General features: G+C 38.8%; 1 protein-coding gene across 7 annotated transcripts in view; it reads left to right on the top strand.

Moving 5' to 3' along the window:
* Positions 1-22,173, top strand: part of INPP4B (inositol polyphosphate-4-phosphatase type II B) — a 781,666-nt gene that overhangs the window by 269,376 nt on the left and 490,117 nt on the right. Inside the window, exon 1 of one of the 7 annotated variants that reach the window (XM_079154818.1) lies at positions 8,552-9,043. The exons of the other annotated variants lie outside the window; for them this stretch is intronic. The gene's annotated coding sequence lies outside the window, so the exon portion shown is untranslated. Of the gene's footprint in view, positions 1-8,551; positions 9,044-22,173 lie in introns of those variants that run through there. 7 annotated transcript variants of the gene reach the window in all.

Genomic DNA, 22,173 nt, shown 5'->3' with positions numbered 1-22,173 from the left:
AAGCTCCCACCATATCCTGCCTTGCCCCAGGCCATTCTTTTTGGAGTGGCCATGGACTGAATGAAATCTCTGAAACTGAGAGCCAAAATAAGCTTTTCCTCTTTTTAGGTTGTTATTACAGTGATAAAAAGCCGACTACACAACTCCCGCCCCTAACCTTCCTCATTTTCTAATTTTTCCCCTCTCATTTGGCTCTCATCATGATTCTGCTGCACCGTGGGTCAAGTGGGATTTGGGGCTTAACTGAGAGTCAGATAACATGGCTAACACTTCTTAAGGGAAACCACCCTCTACAGTAAATTTCTCTTCTGTGCCCTCTACAAGAGTTGAAAGTTCTTTCACCCAAATTTAGGATCAGCAAGGTTTTTGTTGGCTAGTTTTACACTCTTCAGTGCTAACTAAATGGGGTGTAGAGAAATTGTGTTCTGCTTTTCTCTAACCCTGAATTTCCATCGATTCATTTGTTTATCCGTTCATTCATATTATTCATTCAGCTGTATAAGAAGCATGTAATGAAGCCTGCCTCTCTGGAGCCAGTATCTGGCAGATTACAATTAGTGTTACTGACCTTATATCCAGGGAACTGGGCAACTGAAGGCAGGAAACTACTGCATGAACAAGCAAAAGGCTTTCTAGCACAGGGGTAATTGCTGTCGAAGGATGGACTAGTTATGACAGGGATATGAGAAGTCTGCTAAATTCTGACTGAAAGGCTCAGGAAGGTCTTCACTGAGGAAAGAATATTAGAACTGAATGCTGACAACTTTGAAAAGTGCTCTGTTGATCCATTTGTGATTTCCTGTCCCTAGTGACAGACCAAAAGAAATTGACATGAGGACAAGGTGTCTCAGGATCCTCTGGCTCCTTAAGCTTCAGATAGCTTTCTCTGGCCAGGGCGAGACAGAGAGCGATTGTGGAGACAGGAAGGCCTATACATCATGCCCACATTAGAGACAGAAAATAGCTGCACAGACACCAAAGAATGAAGACTGTACTGAGGCAATGTGGGAAGCCGGGATTCCAATGGGACCTTAAGCTTATAGAAGACTGGCTGATTCTGGGTCAAAAACAGCATGAGGAGGGTGAAAAATTTTCCAGCTTGGGAGGACAAGATGAAGGAGGAAATCAGTTCTTCAAGCAAGGCCGGGTAACTGTGCGAGGACCAGCCTTTTACTATAGCAGAAAGGTTATCTGTAAAGAGCTGGGATAAAATGATGGAAATAGACAAGTCCAGATTTTTTTTTTTTTTTGTTCTTGAATGTCACATTGAGACTCTTGGTATTGATGAAACTACTAGTTCAAGAGTAAATGGCTTGGATTAGAAATTTAGCTGAGTAACTCTTTTGACCTCAGTCTTTCTCTTAATTTCCTTCAGTGTCACTTTACCCACTTTTAACAGAGGGATAATACCATGTTCCCTATCAGTTTTTTTATGATAATCAAGTGAAATTATATATGTATATTTATTACATATATTTATGTATATATATAATTTGTAAATTATGGATTTTATGCAAGTAAATAGGTACATGAGTAGCCAAGAAATTTCAAGTAGAGAGACATAAGAAAATTGACTGTAGACTGTCAGGGGATTTGTTGCAGAGCAGATTAAGTCAGGAAACCAGGGGCAGTGGCAGTAGTTAGTCCAATAGGAAGTCCTGTAGTTGGGGATCATCTGTTGCTGGGTTCAAGGCACACTAATTCAATGTGTGATTTAACACAAGCAATCTACAATGGTGTGATAAATTTCCCACCACACACCAACCTTTTCACCAAACCAATATGGCTCAAGCCAAAGATAACTGTTGGAGGATTTTAAAAAATAGGCTAAGAGGCTGGAAGGGTAATAGGTATGATTTTTTTTTAGCACAATGAGGTTTGGAATCAGGCTGGTGGAGATAACTGTTCCCTGAGCTAGGTAGGTGACTGATTTTTGGAATCTCCATCTACAGACCAGATGAGCAGGATGCCATGCCTTAAGAACAGTGTTCCTCTTCCTGCTATCCTTTTTCAAGGAACAAAAGATCGCTGCTGCCCATCCCTGACAGGCAAGATAGAAATGGATGCAGGGCCTTGGATATGGAAGAGAGGAAAGGGTTTATTAAAAGAACGCAGGAACTGTGTAGAACCAGAATGAGCAGACTGAACTGAGATAATAAAGGGGAAGACCTTCGGCCAGCTCTGTGGTGTGTCCTAAAAGCTCAGGCCACCATGAAAGCTCCTCAAAAAGACATTCAAGCTGAACTTAAGGAGATTGTTCTGAGTCCCCCTTCCCCCTGAGAGCTCTCTGTGGATTGACTTATTCTACTTCAGCCTGCAACAACAACAAATTATTCTTCACGTTGCCATGTGTGTGCTTAGCTGACCATCTTGCAGGCCACATCTCACTTCTTGTCACCAGCACACAAATGCATAGTTCTCTTCTGTAGGAAGCAAGGGGTGCAGAGAGCTGTGCAAGGGACAAATGAGCCAGTGGCAGAAGAATGATACTTTTTTTGGTTTTATTGCCCTTCCTTTTCAAGAGAATTTGGTACTGGGTTAGTATTTTCATTTCCTTTCCTTCTGTACGAACTAGAAGGCTTAGTGTAAGGATTACAATGGGGGGAAGATAGTTGGTCTTGGTCTATTTGTGCTTCTATAACAGATTACCTAAGACTGGAAAATTTATAAAGAATAGAAATTTATTGACTCATGGTTCTGGAAGTGAGGAAGCCCAGGAGCATAATGCTTTATCTGGTCAATATGTCATTTCCTGGCAGAAGAAAGAGGGGGACTGAGCTTGCTTCTGTAGCCAATATAACAAACCCACTTTTACAATAACAAACTAACTCCTGAGATGATAATATTAATTGGCTCTCATGATCTAAACACCTTTCATTAAGCTCCACCTCCTAATAAACCTTGTGATTGGGTTTACAACACAAAGCTTTGGAGGACATGTTCAAACCAGAGCAGTTGTGGAAAGATATGAACATACATTTATACAAATAATTTATATGTACAATCAATCCTTGGTATAAGTGGAAAATTGGTTGCAGGACCCCTTACTGGTACCAAAATCTGTGGCTGTTCAAATCCTTATATACAGTGATGTATGATTTGCATATAAACTACACACATCCAACAAGATCCCTTAAATCATTTCTAGATGACGTCTAATAATTAGCACAAATTCTATGTAAATAGTGGTTATACTGTAGTGTTTAGGAATGCTGACAAGAAAAGAGGTATGTACATGTTCAGTACAGAAACAATTGTGTTTTCAAATGGTTTTGATCCATGGTTGAATCTGTGAGTGTGGACCTTGAAGGTACAGAGAGCTGACTGTATTATTTATATACATAAATATTTACATTTATTGTAATACACACACCTGTTTGATGTTTGTCACCATTCATTGGATATTTCTTGAATCTCAACCATGGGACTCACAAGAATTGGACATAAGTATAATTTGCTCACATTTTATGATAAATTTTAAAAATTATAGAAAGCATAAGACTCTAGTCTAAAGTTAGAGAGTTCATATGAAGGAAAACTGGCACATTTTTACCTACATAAAAAAGTCATTCTCAAATCACTAAATCCTTACTTTTTAAATCTGTGTCCATCTTATTCTGACAGGCTAAGAGGACCAGAGGGATCAGGGTCTTTCACTTTAAATAATGATCACATGCAAATTTTTCACTGAAATATTTGGTGTGTGTTTTTCCCTTCCAGAGTTTAGGGTTGTCATGAAGAACAAGGTGCATTTGATGTCTTTCCAACCTTCTACAAGCTTTTCAGTATTCCCATGAGACACTGGTGTTGCTGTAACTTCTCACTTACTGTTGGAGCCACCTTCAGGAATGGACGCACCCCAGAGCTTATCTCCACAGGAGCACCTTGCTTTGAACCCTTCCCTCGTGCACAGTGGTGGTGCCAGTACCCAGGAGACGATGAGACAGGGTCATTTCCTTATAATTCTAGATACGGAGCAGAATTTCATAGTTTTTCTATGAGAAAAACATAGACTTTTAGACCTAGTAGAATTTAACAACAGGGCAGTATGACAAGTAATCACTAAACACAGGAAGGACTTCAGAATAAGAAGATAAAATTAAAGGGAGCGTCTACTAACAGTCCAAGAAAATCAATCTTAAGCATTGACTATGAAGCAGCAATATACAGTTGAAGTGTGTAGAAAATGGTTAAATATTCACAAATTTAGTTGTCCTGGTATAAGCCAGAAAAGCAATTCATTCACTCACTCATTTACTTAATTAGTAAATACTGTGTGCTTCCTTGTATCAGGCACTATAAAGTGTAGCTTTCACAAATACCACTTGGCTGAAATATACGTCTATGTTTTCTGTAACTCACTGGTGTTCTCTTTCTTTTGGAACAGTCTGATTCTAATGAACTATCTGCCATTCCTTTTCCGAATCCCTTAGAATATCAGTTTAGTTAATTCCATAGGTGTAAATACAACTTACTTTCCCACTTAATGAGCAGTGTTTTTAATCTATAGATAGGTATGGAACAATTTTCCTTTGATTTTTCTTTTTACTATAAGGAGATAATTATAGTACTTAAGCAAAAATTTAAAAGAGTACATGTAATAAAATAGTTTTGTAATAAATGAAGCAACAAAGATTCATAAGCATTTATCATTACATGAAATCATTATTGACTAACTTCAGCACAAATGTTAATCATTATATGTGAATAATGGTAAGTTGACTCTTTTTCACATAACCAAACCTACTGGAAGGTGATGTATTAATCAGTATTAATCATTTGACTGTGTATATTGTGGTTTGGATATGAAGTATCACCCAAAAGCTTCTGTGTTAATTCAGGAATATTGAGAGTTTAAAGGACTGGATTATGAAAACTGTAACCTAATTGGTCCATCCAAGTTGGAATGAACTAACTGGGTGGTAAGTCTAGGCGAGTGGGGTACGGCTGGAGGAGCCGGGTCACTGTGGGCATGCTCTGGAGGGGTTCACCTTCCCTGTGTCTGGCTTCCCTTTTCTCTCTCTCTCTGCTTCTTGGCTGCCAAGAGCAGAGCAGCTTTCCCTACCCACCCTTCCTCTATGGTGTTCTGCCTCACCTTGGGCCCAGAGCAATGAAGTGGGCCAGCCTTGGACTAAATTTCTGAAACCTTGAGCCAAAGTAAACCTTCCCTTCTCTCAGTTGTTCTTGTCAGGTGTTAGGGTCACAGTGACACAAAGTGGACTTAGCTCATGTATGTACACAACATCATTGTATATACTTTAGAAAAGTGGGGGCTGGGGTTGTGGCTTAGTGGTACAGTGCTTGCCTAGCACATGTGAGGCACTGGGTTCAATTCTCAGCACCACATTAAATAAATCAATAAATAAAGTTATTTTAAAAAAGCATATATATATATATACACACACACACATATACATGGTACATGTGCATGCACACACACACACATATATACACACACACATACACTTAAGATTTTAAAATTGTGTGAACATTGCTCAGATTAATTTTGTTGGTAGAGTAAGACGTGAAGGTATGGGATCAAAATGAAAAAGAGAAAGAGATGGAGAACAATGAGGAAGGTGGGAGTTGGGAGAGGGACTGGAAGCTTTTCTAAATGCATTGCAAGGCTTTCCGGAAGATTCCCAGGCCTCTCTTCCTCTCTACCTCCTGCCCCAGTCCCTACTCTCCTAATTTTGGTAAGCAGTGAAAAATGGAGTGGGAATTCCTGAAACTCTGCTGCAGGTGGACCGGGCTAGTGAAAAGAGAATCTTTAATGGGATCCAGGTAGAAAAACAGGAGGGTAATTGCAAGGTACCACTTTGGAATAAAAGAGAAGTTCTAGTGAAAGACCGTGTTTTCACCTCGGGGGTGAGAGTGGGGTTGATGAGATGAAGCGAAAGAGAAATTGGGCCTGAAATGAAGAGAAGGAAAGTAAAATTCATGAACAGTTATTTTGAGTGTGCTTGAAATATGCTGTAGGTGGTAACACTGATGGTTGAGTTCATCTGATGTCTGAAAGAGCTTTTCGTTATATGAAGAAATGTTTAAATGAGTCAGATTGTTGAAAAATTGCTGATGCAGTTCTTTTTCTTCTCTTAAATAGGGTTTAAAATGACTTGATCACAAAGTCTTTGGAGTGTTAGGTTTTCTATCAAGTTCAGGATAAACTCAAATTCTGCCTTCATGTAGCAGCTAGTCACTTGTGGTTACTGAGTCTTTTCCCCACTGAAGTTAGCTAAAAAACAATTATTATTTTTTTTTTTATCAGACATTCAGTTTGCATTTCATCCCTCTTCCCTATACTATAACATTTTTAAAAATGCTATCCCTAATTCTTTCTAATGAAAAAATGCAGTAAAATATTACTTAATTAATTTTCCTAATATGTTGAAAATTTTCAGTGGCTGTGGGAACAAGTGCAATGAGAGTTCTAAGTTAATTTTCAAATGGGTGTTCAGGGATTTAAAAAAAAATTGTGCTCCTGCTGTGTGGTTGTTTAGCAAGAGAACCTATTACTAATGTCATTGAAAATCAGTTCTTTTCAGTATGAAACAAAATACATGAAAAAGCAATATCGGTTTCTTTCTGTTGTTCTATGGACACTGAAAAATGATGTGATTTCCTAAGTGCATATTGTAGCTACAGGGAGGTAAAACCTATTGTTAGTTTTATTCATTCCCCAAATTCCTATAATTTATTTGGAGTGGTGGTTGGGAGATTATTATTGATTATTGTATGCAGCTATTTTTCACCAAAACATTGAATCATATTTTAGAGGAGGGAGGGAAGAAAACTCCCAAACCCACCTTTCTTATTGTTCTCCATCTCTTTCTCTTTTTCATTTTGATCCCATACCTTCACGTCTTACTCTACCAACAAAATCAATCTGAGCAATGTTCACACAATTTTAAAATCTTAAGTGTATGTGTGTGTGTATATGTGTGTGTGTGTGTGTGTGCATGCACATGTACCATGTATATGTATATGTGTGTGAGTATATATATATATTTAAAAATAACTTTATTGATTTATTTAATGTGGTGCTGAGAATTGAACCCGGTGCCTCACATGTGCTAGTTTTAGTTTTATTTTATTACCTATGTATTTCCTATATATAAAAAAATTATGTTTGAGAGATGGCATGTGTTAAATATATATGTATAATTTTTTTTCACTGAATCTGATCCCTGTATTCTTTATTACTGGGAGAATGAAAACTTCTTTCATCTTTTGTGTAGATCAATGTTTAAAAGAAAGCCTTTTAAGAAGGAAAGCACATATTCAGTGCTACTGGGATGTGAATTTGGATGTTAGTTATGACTTTGACATTGAAATTAATCTTAGCATATAGATCTTGATTTTTGAGTTACCTTTATTTTAGTGAAAATTTCTATGAGCACATTGAAGAAATAGGATCCAGTCTCCAAACACCACAGCAGTGTAGTGTTTCAGGTAGGGATTCCGTGACGAACGGCCTGAGTTCCAGTCCTGGCTTCTTTGTCCAGGTTCTCCCATCTGTGAGATAGGCAGGTGCCTAGCGTTCACCTGACGAGCTTTGTCTGACTCGTGGTTTAATGTTGATGGAGTACTTGGAATAGATTGGGCATACAGTTAGCACTATATGTTGACTAATAAACAAAACAAAGTACACTACCCTTTGATGGGGTGGGAAGATATTTAAACAGAGAGAGGGACCTGTTCTTTTTAGCAAGAAAATGCCATGCTTATTTGCAGTGGAAGGCGTTTTAGTGTGTTCATTGGCTACACTGCTTTACATGTTCATTTCTAGCAATGTGATAGCTTTCTAATTCTTATATGCCGGTACTGTCTCCCAAATTTCTCTTTATTCTCTTTTGTCGTTGTTTGCTATGTATTTCTAAACCTGAATATGGCAGATGTTTTGCAATAGCACATGAGAAGGACTTTTTTCCGATAATGTTTTCATGAAGGGAGCAGCTCTGCCATGGTGGGAATAAATGGTTAGGACATTGCTGAGAAGCTGATGGTGTCTGTTCCAGAAAGCCATGGGAATGAACAAACAGGGGCCAGAATTACCTTCACCTTTTTCCAAATAGAAAGTCAAAATTGAGATAAAGAAAGGTTGTATAATGTTCCCTTTCCTTTTGCCAACCAGTGGCCATCTAGCCTTTTTAGACAGAGGGACAGAATGTGTGAGCAATCTTTCTCATTCATGCCCACATTCAGATGAAAAAAAATGCCATGGTGTATCTAAATAATTCATTAACTTGATCTCTCGCTTATCTAATCAATATCACAACATTTAGTTTCTTTTAAATTCCAATGTCATCAAAATAGTTATTTTTGAAAAGGGCAAGTCTTCTAACCTTAAGTATTAATCCTTTTGAAATTACCGTTCTCATTTGTCTATATGCGTATAAAATGTTTCTGTGAGCTACTAGATTGTCACCTACTGACAAATTAAAGAATATTGGTTCAGATTTTTCCAATTTCAGCAATTCTGCCCCAAATCCAAGCAGGGTTGAATTGTGTATCAGAGTGTTACCTATCAATTAATAATGTCTTCAGTAGCTGTGAAGGGCATCAATGATTATCTCATAGGATTATTAATTTATTCCTTCTGCTCCCAGCATATCAGTGATGAGGAAGACACCATTTGTTTTAAGTGTTGCTGCTTTTCTAAATTGGTTACTTTTTGGAAGAGTTTACTAAGTGCCCAGTTTTCCTTAACTTCTTTGGGATGCTTAGAAACCTACATGATATTAAGTAGAGAGAAAGAGGAAATGATGATAGCATGGAAGTCCAATGTCCATCCAGATCCTTTCCTTATTCTTCACATAGTTATTGCTTAAACATTTCCAAACCCCATTTGCATATGAGGGAAAACAAGGAGGGTCCATGTCAGCAAACTGGATTTGTAGCTGGGTCAAGCATTCAGGTAGCTCTCGGGCAGACTTTGGACCTTGGTGAGTCACCAAAAGTAATGAAGATTTGAGTCCTACAAAGGCTGGAGGTGGGAACCAGCTTGGAAATGAGAGACAACGTGAGAACAGTGACTTCCTTGGTAAGATCTGACTCCTCTTTTGCCCTAGTTTTAGCTGATTGAAAATAGAAAAAAATAAATAAAAGTTAAAAAACAAAAGAAAGAACAGGAAAGGAAAGGGGGATAGAATTATCAAAAGCAAACTGGAATCAGAGGGAAAGAATGCAGTGGGGAAATGTTCCAGGCAGAGCTCACAGTCTTTCCCTCTGTGGCTCTAGAGCTGTAATCCTTTAATTGAACCTCTGCTCTGTTCCAAAGCATGCAGCTGTTCTTAACAAATCTCATGGACCGCCTGTTTTAAAAATATGGTTGTTGGAGGCAAGCAGGGTCTTAAGTGAATTTTTTGTTATAATTGCAAGAAGGTAGTGCATAGTTTGAGAGTATCTGAATTAGGGATGTTTTTAATTCCTTTTCAGGAGCATAAATAAATGAACAGCAATAATGAAAAACCTGCCTTAGAGTATGTAATGAAGTGTGGTTAGGAAGGATTTAAGAATGCGATTGTTTTGGCTGTGGTCTTTTAAGACAAGTGCTGTATTTATGTGGGGGATATACGTCTTTTATGTTTACTTTTTCCAATATGCATAAATCTATTTCATTGTTATTGTAGGTATTGCAAATAAGACAAATATTTAATGAGAATAAATTTACTTATTTCAGCATATAGTCTTTCCATCTTTTAATGTATTAGGTAACACGAAAGAGGTTTTTCTCTTTCCTTCTGCCCTTGCTGCAGAGAGATGGAACCACCTCTCGTAATGGAAAACTGAAGGGGGAAATTCTGGGCTTTCTTCAGCACCAAGAGGGAAGTGCCACATGAAAGACCGGTTACAGTTAGTGATCAGCAGCTTCTTCAACGACCCTCATTTCCTGTTAAGTCTGTCTTGGGATGGGTCCTCGCTCCCCTCAGGTGATGCCACTATGTAAGGGTTAAGATTTGTTTAAAGGATGATACATTTCCTTGAAGTAGTCATTCAGGATGAAACACTTTGCCAGTTATATAGGGAATTGAGACCAAGAAGTCTAGCTCCTGACTGCTCTTAAAATAGCCTGAGAGACCTAGTGGAAATTAGTTTACTTACACCAGTGTCTTTCCCATCTAACTTACATACAAATATTGGAATGTGCAGGGTCAGATACCCAATCTGTGAAATGATGGCATTTAAGCTGATGGTCCTGAGGTCAACTAGACTCTGACAAGTCAATCAGGGTGACTATCAAAATCCCTGGGAGACACTGCACATAGTCCTTATTTTGGTATGAAGCCCAATTTATAATCTCAGATGAGAAGAGAATATCACTTGTTCTTTTTTTAATGAGTTGTTTATAATTTTATGCATAAGTCTGATATTTTGGTGCACTTAGAAACTGATAGTTGGAGAGTTTTATAATTTCTTTTTACCCCTTGGGGAGTCCCAATATACACAAGAACTTCACAAGTTCCACAGAATCTTCTGAACCTGGAAGAATTGCTTTAAATATTGGTTTTTCCATTTACTGGCTTTGTAACACTGGACCAGTTATGTATTCTCTTTAAACTCAGTTTCCTGTTAAATGTAATCATTACTATGTGTGATCCTTCTTCCCCAGACTGCAGTTTCATTTTCGCTGCTGCTTGTTAGACACTCTCCTTAGAATATCTCAATGATACTTCCAATATCTATCCAAACAGAATCGTCACCTCTCCTTCCCTCCTTCCCTCCTGCCTCTGCTCCCACGTGCCGAGTCTAGTGAGTAGGAACCTTCGTTCCCTCCCTTTCCATCTCCTTCACAGTCAGTGAGTGGAAAAATCATTTTGATTATTCTTCATATTATTTCTCGGCTCACTCTCCTCCGTTTCTGTGGCTATTACCCTGGTTGAGATGATTATGACTCTGTGCCTGAAATAATGTAATAGATCCCTTACAGGCATCGGTGCCTTCCATGGCTTTCATTTCCAACCCCTTCACTTTGTGTCCTACCCTCTGCTGCCCGTTTAATCTCCTTCGGGCACACTGCTCATCCTGAAATTTTTCTTCTTAAAAGTCCTTCAATGAATCTCTTCGTGAGCTGAATGAAGGCCAAACTGAAAGTGCATCCAGCACGTACGAGTGTAGCCTAGTGTGTCTAATACTAGGTTGACCAGGCTCTGCCAGTCAATAAGTTATCTCTGATGGTTCCTCTTATTTAAATGAAGTTTTGCATTTTTGGCAAGGATACCAAAAAATGAGGTCGTGACCTTCTCAGTACATCATATTGGAAGGCACTTGATGCTGATTTGTTCCATTACTGAAAATGTTAGCTTTGATCACTTGATGACTGGTGTCTGCCAAGTTTATCCATCACAAGGGTATTGTATTTCTTCATGCTTAATAGGTGTCTCATGGGGAAATAATTTGAGAGCATATAAATATTCTCTTATTTATCGCAATTTTACCAATAATTGAAGCATATCCATTGGTGATGCATGCCTGAAACAATTATTGCTGTGTTGGTTTCCAAACGGTAATTTTCTGATTTGAGTATTCCTTATCTATATAGATACTATTTAGAATTTGATCATTATCGATATAGTATAAATACTAGTTAGAATTGATCCTTTACTTATTTATCTGCTTATTTGTTCATTTGTTTGTTAGTACAAGCACATGAATCCTTATGCTATTCCATGGGTTACAATTCATTACAATGATGATTCGTTTTGTTATTCAGTGTTCCCAGATTTGACCTTTGGGATCCCCATTCAATTTGACTCCTGCATCTTTTTGGAATGTGTTCATCTTTCTTCTCTTCTCTTTCTTTCTTATTTTTAAAGCACTTCTAAATTTTCTGATACAGATATCAGTGCCTTGCTCTTTTTCTTCCCTAGTCCTGAGTTCAGCTGTTTTCCCAAGGAACTATGGTTTTCTTTATTGGAGAATGGTATTTAGAAACCAAGATCTGAGCATTCAGTGAGCTCATTGCTACTAGGGTATAATAACACATGGCCAGTATTCATGAACATGGTCAAGGTCATGAAAATCACAGGCAGAGGAACTGTTTCATATTAAAGAAGACCAGTGAAACATGACAACTAAATGCAAAGTGTGTTTGTGGATTAGATTCCAAACCAAAGAGAGCATTTGTGAGAAAATTGGAGAAATCAAAATAAATTCTGTAGATTATATAATGTTACAACATATGATAGTAATATATTTTTATCCTCCTGTCTTGATCAAGGAAAAATAACATAAGCGTACAAGTTATTTTGATTTATAAAAATTTTTTGTCTAATTACTGCATTTAAAAAAATTTGATCTGAGTTGGGGTCAGGATAATTCAGGAAAGAAATGAAAATGTACTTGAAGTTCTAACTTCACCAGTTAGGATAGGTTTCATATAATTTATGTAATATATAACATTAATTCCTTTAGATGAACATTTACATGTTTCTGTTTTTCCATGATGGTGTGTGAGTCTAAATTAAACGTATTTTGGAACATTGGAAAAGTTCCTTTGGATATATTTCTTGAAGTCAGGTTGGTTTAATAATTTACAGTGTAGCCATAAACAATATGAAATCATTCAAAACTGGATATGGATCAGGGTTTGGCAACCACATCCTGTGGACCAGATTACCACACATTTGCCTGTTATCCAAGGCTGCTGCGTTCATTCTGCCACGCCCAGGCAGAGTTGAGCAGCTGAGGCAGAGACGGTATGACTCACACAGCCTACAGTATTTCCTCTTTGGCCCTTTACAGAAAACTTTTGCCATCCTGTTGTGGATTATGAAGATGCAGGATGACAACATTTTGGAGTAACTAAGGAAATTATTATTATGTATAATTGTACATATGTATGATATTTAGCTTATCGAAATCCTATTGATTTAAAATTATCTGTGAACAGAGACTCTGAAAGGTCAGTCACCAAAGTGTACAAGTAGTGGTATGTTCTTAGCATTCCAATGTATAATTTCCTGCATACCTTGTATTTTCTCAAAAGGCTTGTATAAGTTTTGCTTTCATGATTCTACTTCTATGTAACTTTTCAATACTCTGTTGAGTCTTCTGCATCCAAAACTCTGGGTGCAGCTGGATGGACAATGATCAGAAGAAACTTGAAATGACACTCTATGATTTTTAAGTAGGGCAACCATACGTGGAAATTTTCCTGGAGCAGTGCTGGCTCGTAGTTGCTAGTACTGTAATGTCACTGTGCGCATGTTTTTCTCTCAACTCCGTGGTAGTTTCTTCCAGTCTCCTAAGCTGCATTTTATCTTCAACATGTGCTTTAGATTTTGATGTGCCTCTGGGTTCTGTCCTTGTTCCTGTTGCTTCTTGCTGTATTCACTCTTCCAGGTGTCCTCCCAGACCCTGTGGTTGATCTCCACCTGGATGCTGATGACTCTTGCAACTCTTTACTGAACTTCCAAACCAGAGCTTTCCAGACATCTTCAAGATATTGCATATCTAGTTTCATCTGGCTGCTATCTTTGCTACTTCCCCTCCCCTTCCACTCCTCCAGTTGATGACAATTCCTGGTGAAGGCGGCATAACCTTCTGGATATTGTACATACTGGTCCCTATCTTGCTACCACTCTACTTATTCAGGGATTCTTCTCCTTCTACCTCTGTCTCTAAGTGTTTCACATTTAGCTACCAGACTACAGCCAGGAAAAAAAAAAAAAAAAAACAAAAAACCAGCAGTCTTAAATACTGACCTGAAAATAATTTCATAATACAAGAATGTTTTAAACAGACGCAGTCTCTATTTTAAAACATTTTAGAAGACCTCTCATTTCCTACAGTGATGATTTGCAAAGGGTGGTCCATGGACAACATGTATCAGAATCTTTGAATGTACATATTGGAAATGGAAAGTTTAAAAACTCTGAAGTCCAGATTTTGGACTGCACCAAATAATTACTGAATTGACAATTCTTAGTGATAGAGTACTCAAATTTTCTATTTGTAATGATAGCACCAGATGATTTTCATGTGCACTCGAGTTTGAGAACTATTATCGCACGATGCTTCCATCCAGGGTGCTCATGGGAGTGAACAAGGGCTTCCATGGTCTGGTTTGCACTAACTTATGGAATATCATTTTTATCCATTCCTTGACTAAAACCATACTTTCTGCTACTATAAATCCCTGCTCCTCTCTGCTTATCCTTGGCTAGTTCGTCTTCCTGCCTATTTTAGTCATCCTTTATAGCACTGTGACCAAAAGATCTGACAGACAAAAACAATTTTAGAGGAGGAGAAGTTTTATTTGGCACTCAGGGTTTTAGAGGACTCAGTCCATAGATGGACAACTCCATTTCTCTGGGACAGTGGTGAGCAGAACATCAGGGTGAAAGGGTGTAGAGGAGAAAAGCAGCTCAGGACATGGCACCAGGAAGCAGAGAGAGAGATAGAGCTCCACTCACCAAGAATAAAATACCATAAAGATACATCCCCCTAATGAACCACCTCCTCTAGCCATACCCTATCTGTCTGTAGTTACTATCCAGTTAATCCCTGTCGGGTTTACTGCATTGATTTGGTTGAGACTTATCATAACCCAATCCAGTAATTTCAGCTCTAAACATTCTTCTACTGGTCACACATGAGTTTTTAGGGACACCTCATAGCTACGCCATAACAGTACCTTTGCTATTCCATTTGCCTAAAACTCCCCTCCTGCCTCACTTCATCTGGCCCACTTACAAATCTCTTTCATCACTCTGGTGTCTTTGCTCTAGGGCTTGCTGTCACCCCCAGGTGGATTTTTTTTTTTTTTTTTTTTTTGGCCACATCTTGTGTACCAGAGGATTCTCTCTCCAGAACACTATTATCAAGTTTTGTCAGCATGTCTGGCACCTAGTTTACACTCCATAAAGGTTTAGCATATTGAATTTAATGATGATACTTACACAAGCTTCTGGGACTATATGAATTCTATCCATTATCTTGGATTGTGTAACAAATCATCCTGAAAATTTGTGTCTTGAAATAACAATGACTTCTTTAGCTCATAATTCTATAGGCTGATCATTGAGCCTAGAGACAGCAGTTCTGACTCAAGTGGTCTCACTCATTTTTTCTGTGGTCAGCAGTTGGTCAGTGAGGTGGCTCAGCTTCTGGAGATTGGCTGGGTTGTGTGGTGGAACCATGGTGATAGTTAAGCCATGACTTGTCTTCTGGAAGGCTCATCCAGGTGTGGGCCTTATTCAGATGGAGGTGGCAGGTTCTGAGAAAGAGAAATAGGGAGGGAGAAGTCGGGGGAAACCTGCACGTTCTTTTGAGTTATGCTGAGAATTGGCATGCTATTATTTTTTCACTTTCTGTTAGCCAAAGCAAGTCACAACACCAGGCCAAATTTATAGATGGGCAAATAGGCTCTATTTCTTGATTGGAGGCACTAGAATGTATTATGGTCATTTTCCCAATATCCTCCTGGGGTCTAATGCATATAAATTGAGGATTGCTATTTACAACATATTGATTACCTGGATTCTAATTTTTTATCACTATCACTGCTTTCGCCTTATATAGGCGTCATTTTAACCTTCATACCATTCTGTTGTGAAACGTTGCTGCTGTTTCTAGCATTTCCTTCAATTTGCCTATTCTGGAGTACCCTTTGCATCTGTTCAAGGGAAATACAGATAAAGATGTGCTATTCAGTTAATTACTAGGATTAAGTCATTAAAGGAAGCAAATATTCTCAGGCACAGAAAACCATGCACTCATATAGTGAAGAACTTGCTGCTCAGAAGAAAACACACCACTTTTGTACATCCTTGAACTTTACCTTTCTTTTTCAGCATTATTGCCTTAAAAATTGACAAAGTCCTGCTTTCATTCTGTCATATCAGTTGACCTATTTTCTTTTAAAAGTGGCATTCATCTTTCTGCCTGCTGGAGGGATTCTTCACTGCTAAACAGAGTTTCCTTTAAAGGGCAAAGCCGTCTTAGGGGCATGTCCACTGGCCTCTTTCCTAGGAAGGTGAGGGGTGCTTTGACTTAGAGCTTGCATGTTGCACCTTAGCACTCATTATTGGTGCCTGTACCTTCTTATCCTAACTCCCATATATAGTCAAGGATCTTCAAATATGTTGGCATTTAACCTAATTTTCTCATCAGACTTTAGAAGGAAATATAGCAATATCTAAGATTTGCAAATAGCGTGAAAAGAGATAATGGCATAGAGATTAATAAGTAGGCTTTTAGGGTTTTTATATGAAGCACTTTTTTTTTTTTTTTTTTTCTTATTGCCTCTAATTTTCTTTCTCATGGATTCTGAACAAAACTCTCAGAAATTCTTTTTTTTCCCCTTTAACACAAAATGGATTTTATGCAAGCATTTGAAACTGAAAATTTCTGTTTTCAAAAAGCAGCAGGATTTCTTTCTTATTTTCAAGGGTACTTTGGTCACTGTACTTCCTGCTGCTTCACCTTGAGGCTTGGCATCCAATCCTGGTATTCATCGAGGGGAAAATGTCCTAGAATTTGCTTTGCAACCTGGGATATATGGGATGTAAGTGTGTATTGCAGAACTCAATGCATAAAGCTGCTACTTTTGATACAGTCTGGCTCATGGAGAGATGGGATTTAGCGGCTTGTAATGAGAATTTGATGTGACTGGAAATTGAACAGAAGCATCTTTTTATTGAAGGTGCTGAGCCTTATAACAATCATTCAGTGGCAGGAGTTATTGTTTTTCACATTATTTTCAACTGCAAAACCTTTCAAAGCATCATAAGAAAATCCCCATCCTTGTTCAAACTACAAAAACTTGGTAACTTTTACAGCCACATAAAGCAAAATGATAGAGTGATTTCCCCCGCCCCTTAAAGATCTGTTAGTTTTTTTCATGTTAAAAGTTGGTCTTCTTTTTCTCTTTCCAGATCAGAACTGACCTCTGATGAAATTTCATTCCCCCCCCCCACACACTCCTCTCATGAAAATCTTAAGATAAAAAAGTGGGAGAGAAAAAGAAAAATAGAAATTTTGATATGATACCACAGACTGCAATGTACATAGAAACTCTGCAAAAAGATGTCTTTAAAACTTTACATGAAAATTTCTTACAATATACAAATAAACAAATATTTCAATCTTTATGGATCTGTAGGCAAGTATCAAGAAAATCTTGAATCAGTTATTTGAATTGATGTTAGAAGAAAAATACATCTATTTCTTGCTCCATTCACAAATCAACTCTGGAAACTTGAACAAGTCATATAATCATTCTCCTTCAGTTTTTCCATTTACAAAATGGGTATTCAGTCAAGTGAGATAATTTTGTGAATTTATTTCTGTTTTAGAAGGATATTTTCATCTCAAGTCTTTTAAAATTCAGTATCATATTTTATCGTTCCCTAACAGAGATATATCAGCAAAATCAGTGAGCCCAGAATTTTAAAATTTTTATTTTGTGGTCTTTTACGATATCAGATAAAATATGATTAAAGTCCTGATTTCTTGCAAATTTCTGAATTATGCTATTAGTGACATGTATAAAATATATATGTACTATCTGTTAAACATAAGTGATATTTCTTAAAAACTTTTGGGAGGAATTTATAGTGTGGGTCTGGCAAAAAACAGGTTATATTAAAGGGTCACTTGAATTTTAACCAAAATTGCAGTCATGATTTCGTCAACCTTTGAGATTCAGTTTTAAAACTCAATAGCAGCATTTACAAGCTTTCAGGTTTAAGAAGCATAGAAACCCCCTTATCAATGATTTTGTTTGCTGTGGTTTCAGTTACCCATGATCCAAAAATATTAAATGGAAAATTCCAGAAATAACTTACGTTATAAATAGCTTTTATTATTGCATATCCTTGCCACTGTTGTGTTTTGTTATCAATGGTTGTTATTAGTCTCTTGCTGTGCCTGATTTACGAGGGAAGCTTATCATGGTGATGTACGTATGTATGGGATAACACATAGTATGTGTACATACTCAGGATAGTATTACCTATGGCTTGAAGATGGACTGGGGATCTTGGAACATATCCCCGCAGATAAGGAAGGACTACTGTACCTTGAATTCCACAGACAGGGCTGATCGCCTTGTGCCCCTGCACTCTCATGTCTGTAACAGACAACCATGCCATGTCAGAGACAATCTGCAGGTGGGCTTCCGCTTGCTTAGTCTTCTATGTAGGCACGTGGCTGAGGCTGAGAGACAATATCTTAATGCCATGGGCTCCTAGTGTTGAGGATTAGATCTTGCCAAAGCACTTCACTTCTGTGATGATCTCAACAGAGAAAACATTGTCTGATAACATTTGTATATTTCCTGCTATTTATCTGATGTGATATCTTGAGATGGAATGAGGCCAGTTCTAGGCCCTGAGGTGGACCGAATGGCATAGCTTTCTTCTTACTGTAGACTTTTTGGGGGTCTAAAATCCATGTTTGTAAGTTAAATGAAAACAAACAGCCCTCAAACTTTTTTTCCCCAACATATGAGGAAGAAGAGCAAGCAATAAATAGAAGGAAATTAAAAGTTTTCTCATTATTTTTAGTGTATTCTTGGCATAATATTCAATTTATATACTGAGAATTTTAAGTACTTTAATGCCAGGTCAGTACCCCTGGCATAATTAACAGTGTGTTGGGTTATGGGTTTGTCTGAAAAGGGTTGTGATTACAACTTAAATATGTATAGAAGTGTGGGTAATACTCTAGGATTAAATCACAATATGAATAAAAATTAATGCATAAGATTTTACTATTTGTCAACTTTCTATCATGAGAATACTGAAGTTGCTTGGAAAAATACATCCTTGCTGTTTTAAGCTTTTGAATATTATATGCTGTTACATGTAAAGATGAGAGGTAAATGTTCTATTTCATTTTTGGGTTGGTTACTAGGGATTGAACTCAGAGGCACTCGACCACTAAGCCACATCCCCAGCCCTATTTTGTACTTTATTTAGAGACAGGGTCTTGCTTAGCACCTCACTTTTGCTGAGGCTGGCTTTGAACTCGCCATCCTCCTGCCTCAGCCTCCCAAGCCACTAGGATTACAGGCGTATGCCACCATGCCTGGCTAAATGTTCCATTTTTAATCTTGATCCACAAACTAGAAGGCACATCTTAAAAATTAACATTAGATAATTCTCCACAAGCTATGAGAATGAAACCAGCAAGAACAGAACACTGAGATGAAATGTAAGAGCCCTTTTGTTCTCTGGCACCTTCCCTGAACATGCGCACGGTCATTTCATCCCCCTGTTGGTGATATTCATCATTCGTTAGTCCATGGCATCACTGTAGACGTCCTGTGACAACTGAGTGTCAGCCTTTAGCCAACACAACACTGCAAAAATCTGAGAGTCAAAGAAGGTAAAATCATTGTACCCCTGACCATTATTAAGCTTTCTCCCTCACCAGTTCTTCTTTTTGGACACATGGAGGAGTTGGGTCTCTAGGGTCCTTGCAGATGGGCAGGGTTTTTTGTCCATTTAGTTGGTTGCTGAACAAGGGAGTAATGCCTGCTGGTTCCAAGCTGAGGCACTGAAGGCCCCTGGGCTTCTCCAGTCTCTCTTCACCTACTAGAGAATTGAGAAGGGTGTGTGTTCTGGGTCAGGAAGCTTTAGGGAGATGAGGCCTCCTAGAGGCCAGGTCCCTAGTTTCTTCTTAGAGCAGATTCTCCACCACCTCCTGACACCTGGTGAGTATCTACAAAGACGAGTGGTAATTTATGTTGATCCACCAAGATTTCCAGGAAGATTTAAATCTAGCATCCCCTGGATGATACCTATGGGTTATAGACATCTTTCAGCTTTCTGCTTCATATTGAGGCATATTAGTAATAATAGTTTCAAAATTGTCTTATTTCTTCCTTGTCTTTTAGTCTCCATCTTTCTTCCTTTCTTCTTTTATACTGGCAAACACAAATCGTCAGTTGCTATCTTAGGACAGGATGATGAAATTTGAGAGATATCGAGTGCATAGGGAATGGAGTGTAGGACAAATAAACCTGAAGGACAGAGAAGAGTCAGAGAGGAAATCATACCACAGTCAGCAGAATGGACAAATGACCTGAGCATACAGACTGGGCTCAGAACTTGGGGGTCAAGGTTTTGCAAAGGGCTGAACAACGCCCTGATTGGAGTCTGTGACTCATGCAGAGGTTTGAGGTGATAGGTGGGGGTAGAATTCAGGATGAAAGACTCCATTAGTGTCTCAGGATTGAAAAGGGTGGCTCTGGTTGTCTTGGTTGGCATGAGTGACACAGGACAAGACCTTACCAAGAAAGGAGCTCCTCAGATCAGATAACCAAGGCAAGGAGCCATAATCCAGGCCTGAGTGCTGCTTCAAACACAGAAAAATAGAGGAGTGACGTTGTGCTCAACAGCTTGCTTCAAGCAGGAGTTTCTTGTGGCTCAGGGAGGCAGGCCAGAACCGAGACAAGGCAGAGAGGTACTAAGCCACATGAGACCAGAAGCTCTACAAGAGAGCAGAGCAAAGACCATTGCACTGGAGAAGCACTGCCATTTCAGATGGCTCACCACACCTGCACTGAAAGATGCAATGGCGAGATTTGGGCTCTCTAATCCACTTTTGGTGGAATGTAAGTTAGCTCTGTGTCATGGTATATTTTATCACAGGTGTTCCGTGTCCTTTACCTATTCTGTTTTTAGGTACCTAGAGCACCTCACCACAATTGTGGCGTTTTTGTTTACTATGCCCTTATCTATGCCCTGAGTGTATTCACTGGTTCTCTCACCAGTACCTGCCCGTGGCACAGCCAGGAGGGCTCATGGTCCCCCGCCTCAGTTCCTTCTTCTTGGAGTTCATGTGTCTGTGTGTTAGTAGAAAGAGGGAGGATATTGTCATTGGAAATGTCAAGGTCTTTGGGTCCCCTGATTCTCTGCAGTACTTCTCTGCAGTGAGTCTGAATTTCATAGAAGTTCCATTTTGGGGAACTAAAGATTTGTCCATTCCTCTTGTCCTCATCCATGTTGATCTTAACATCTGAACCTAAATTCGGATCCAGCTTTTATTCATTCTTTAGTTTCTCCTCTCCACAAGTCTCCAAAATTTCCTGTCAGCAGCCCTACCCTGGCAAGCGGCCAGTCTCCTCCAGCTCCGTCAGCAGCCATGAGCACTTGGAGGGATGTTCGCCCTTGTATCAGCAAAGCTCTCCAGGCAGCCTCTTTGAACACATCTCTCAGGCCAAGCAGCTGGGTAAAAGCCTGATTTGGGGCGTGATATGGGAGGCTGGCTGCTGGGCCCCAGTGGTCACAGCAGGGCAGTTTTGAGGAGCAACTTTGTGCTGTATCATTTTTGATTCATCAGAAGAAGAGAAGAAAGAGCCCTTTTTGACCCTCTCTATTTTTTTGCCTGAATATTTGAGGAGACAGTGCAGGTTTCCCAGGTATCGGCTTAGATGATAAAAACAGCAATTGATACTTTCTCCTGCAATTTGTGCACCTCTTTCAGGCCCTTATCCCTCGTACTATAACTGCCGAGCTTGACTTTCTGACTCAGAGTGGAAGTAAAACTGACTCAGGTGATATAAAACATTTTACCCAAATAACACATCAGCAGGAAATCTCCACATGTATATCTCACCCTCTTTCCTAAGTTAACTTACCTAAGACTGAACCAGTGGTTTCTGTTTCTCTTCCTGTTGTCTGTGCTCCCTCTCCTTCCCAGGTGACCCTATTTGGGCCATTGACACTGGCTTTCTTCCCAGTTTCAGTCTGATTTTTCCTATGTGCTTCTTTCTCCTTTGTCCCTTATACTTCCTCAGGTATTAAATGCTTTTCACAAAATTAGCTTCAATATTTGTATTTTCTTTGATTTAACCCTAATCTCTGTTTTGTAAGTAATAGTTGGTTTTTCTCTACTTAAGTACATCTTAACTCCTCTCTAGTGCCAGGGACCCAGCAATGACCTGCTTCAGTAATTGAGGGGTGATGTGGTGGTGCACCCCTTCCCATAGGTGATGGCAGTGGGGACAGAGCAGACTCAGGCCAGAGAAGTTTCTTGATCTTTGTCATATGGAAAGAGGAGGCTCACATGGGTCATGCTTAGAAATCACATCTTTGGCTGTGCATGGTAAAAAAAAAAAAAAAAATCCCTCTATCTGGCCAAAGACTGGGTTCTGATTGTAGCTTTTGTTCTTTTTGTGAGACAATGAATTTCTCAGTCTCAGTTTCTTTGTCCATCATT

Source organism: Sciurus vulgaris (genome assembly GCF_902686455.1).
Source record: "Sciurus vulgaris genome assembly, chromosome: 9".
Taxonomy (NCBI): Eukaryota; Metazoa; Chordata; class Mammalia; order Rodentia; family Sciuridae; genus Sciurus; species Sciurus vulgaris.
Note: the sequence above shows the minus strand (reverse complement) of the source record. Positions and strands in the feature narration are given on the sequence as shown.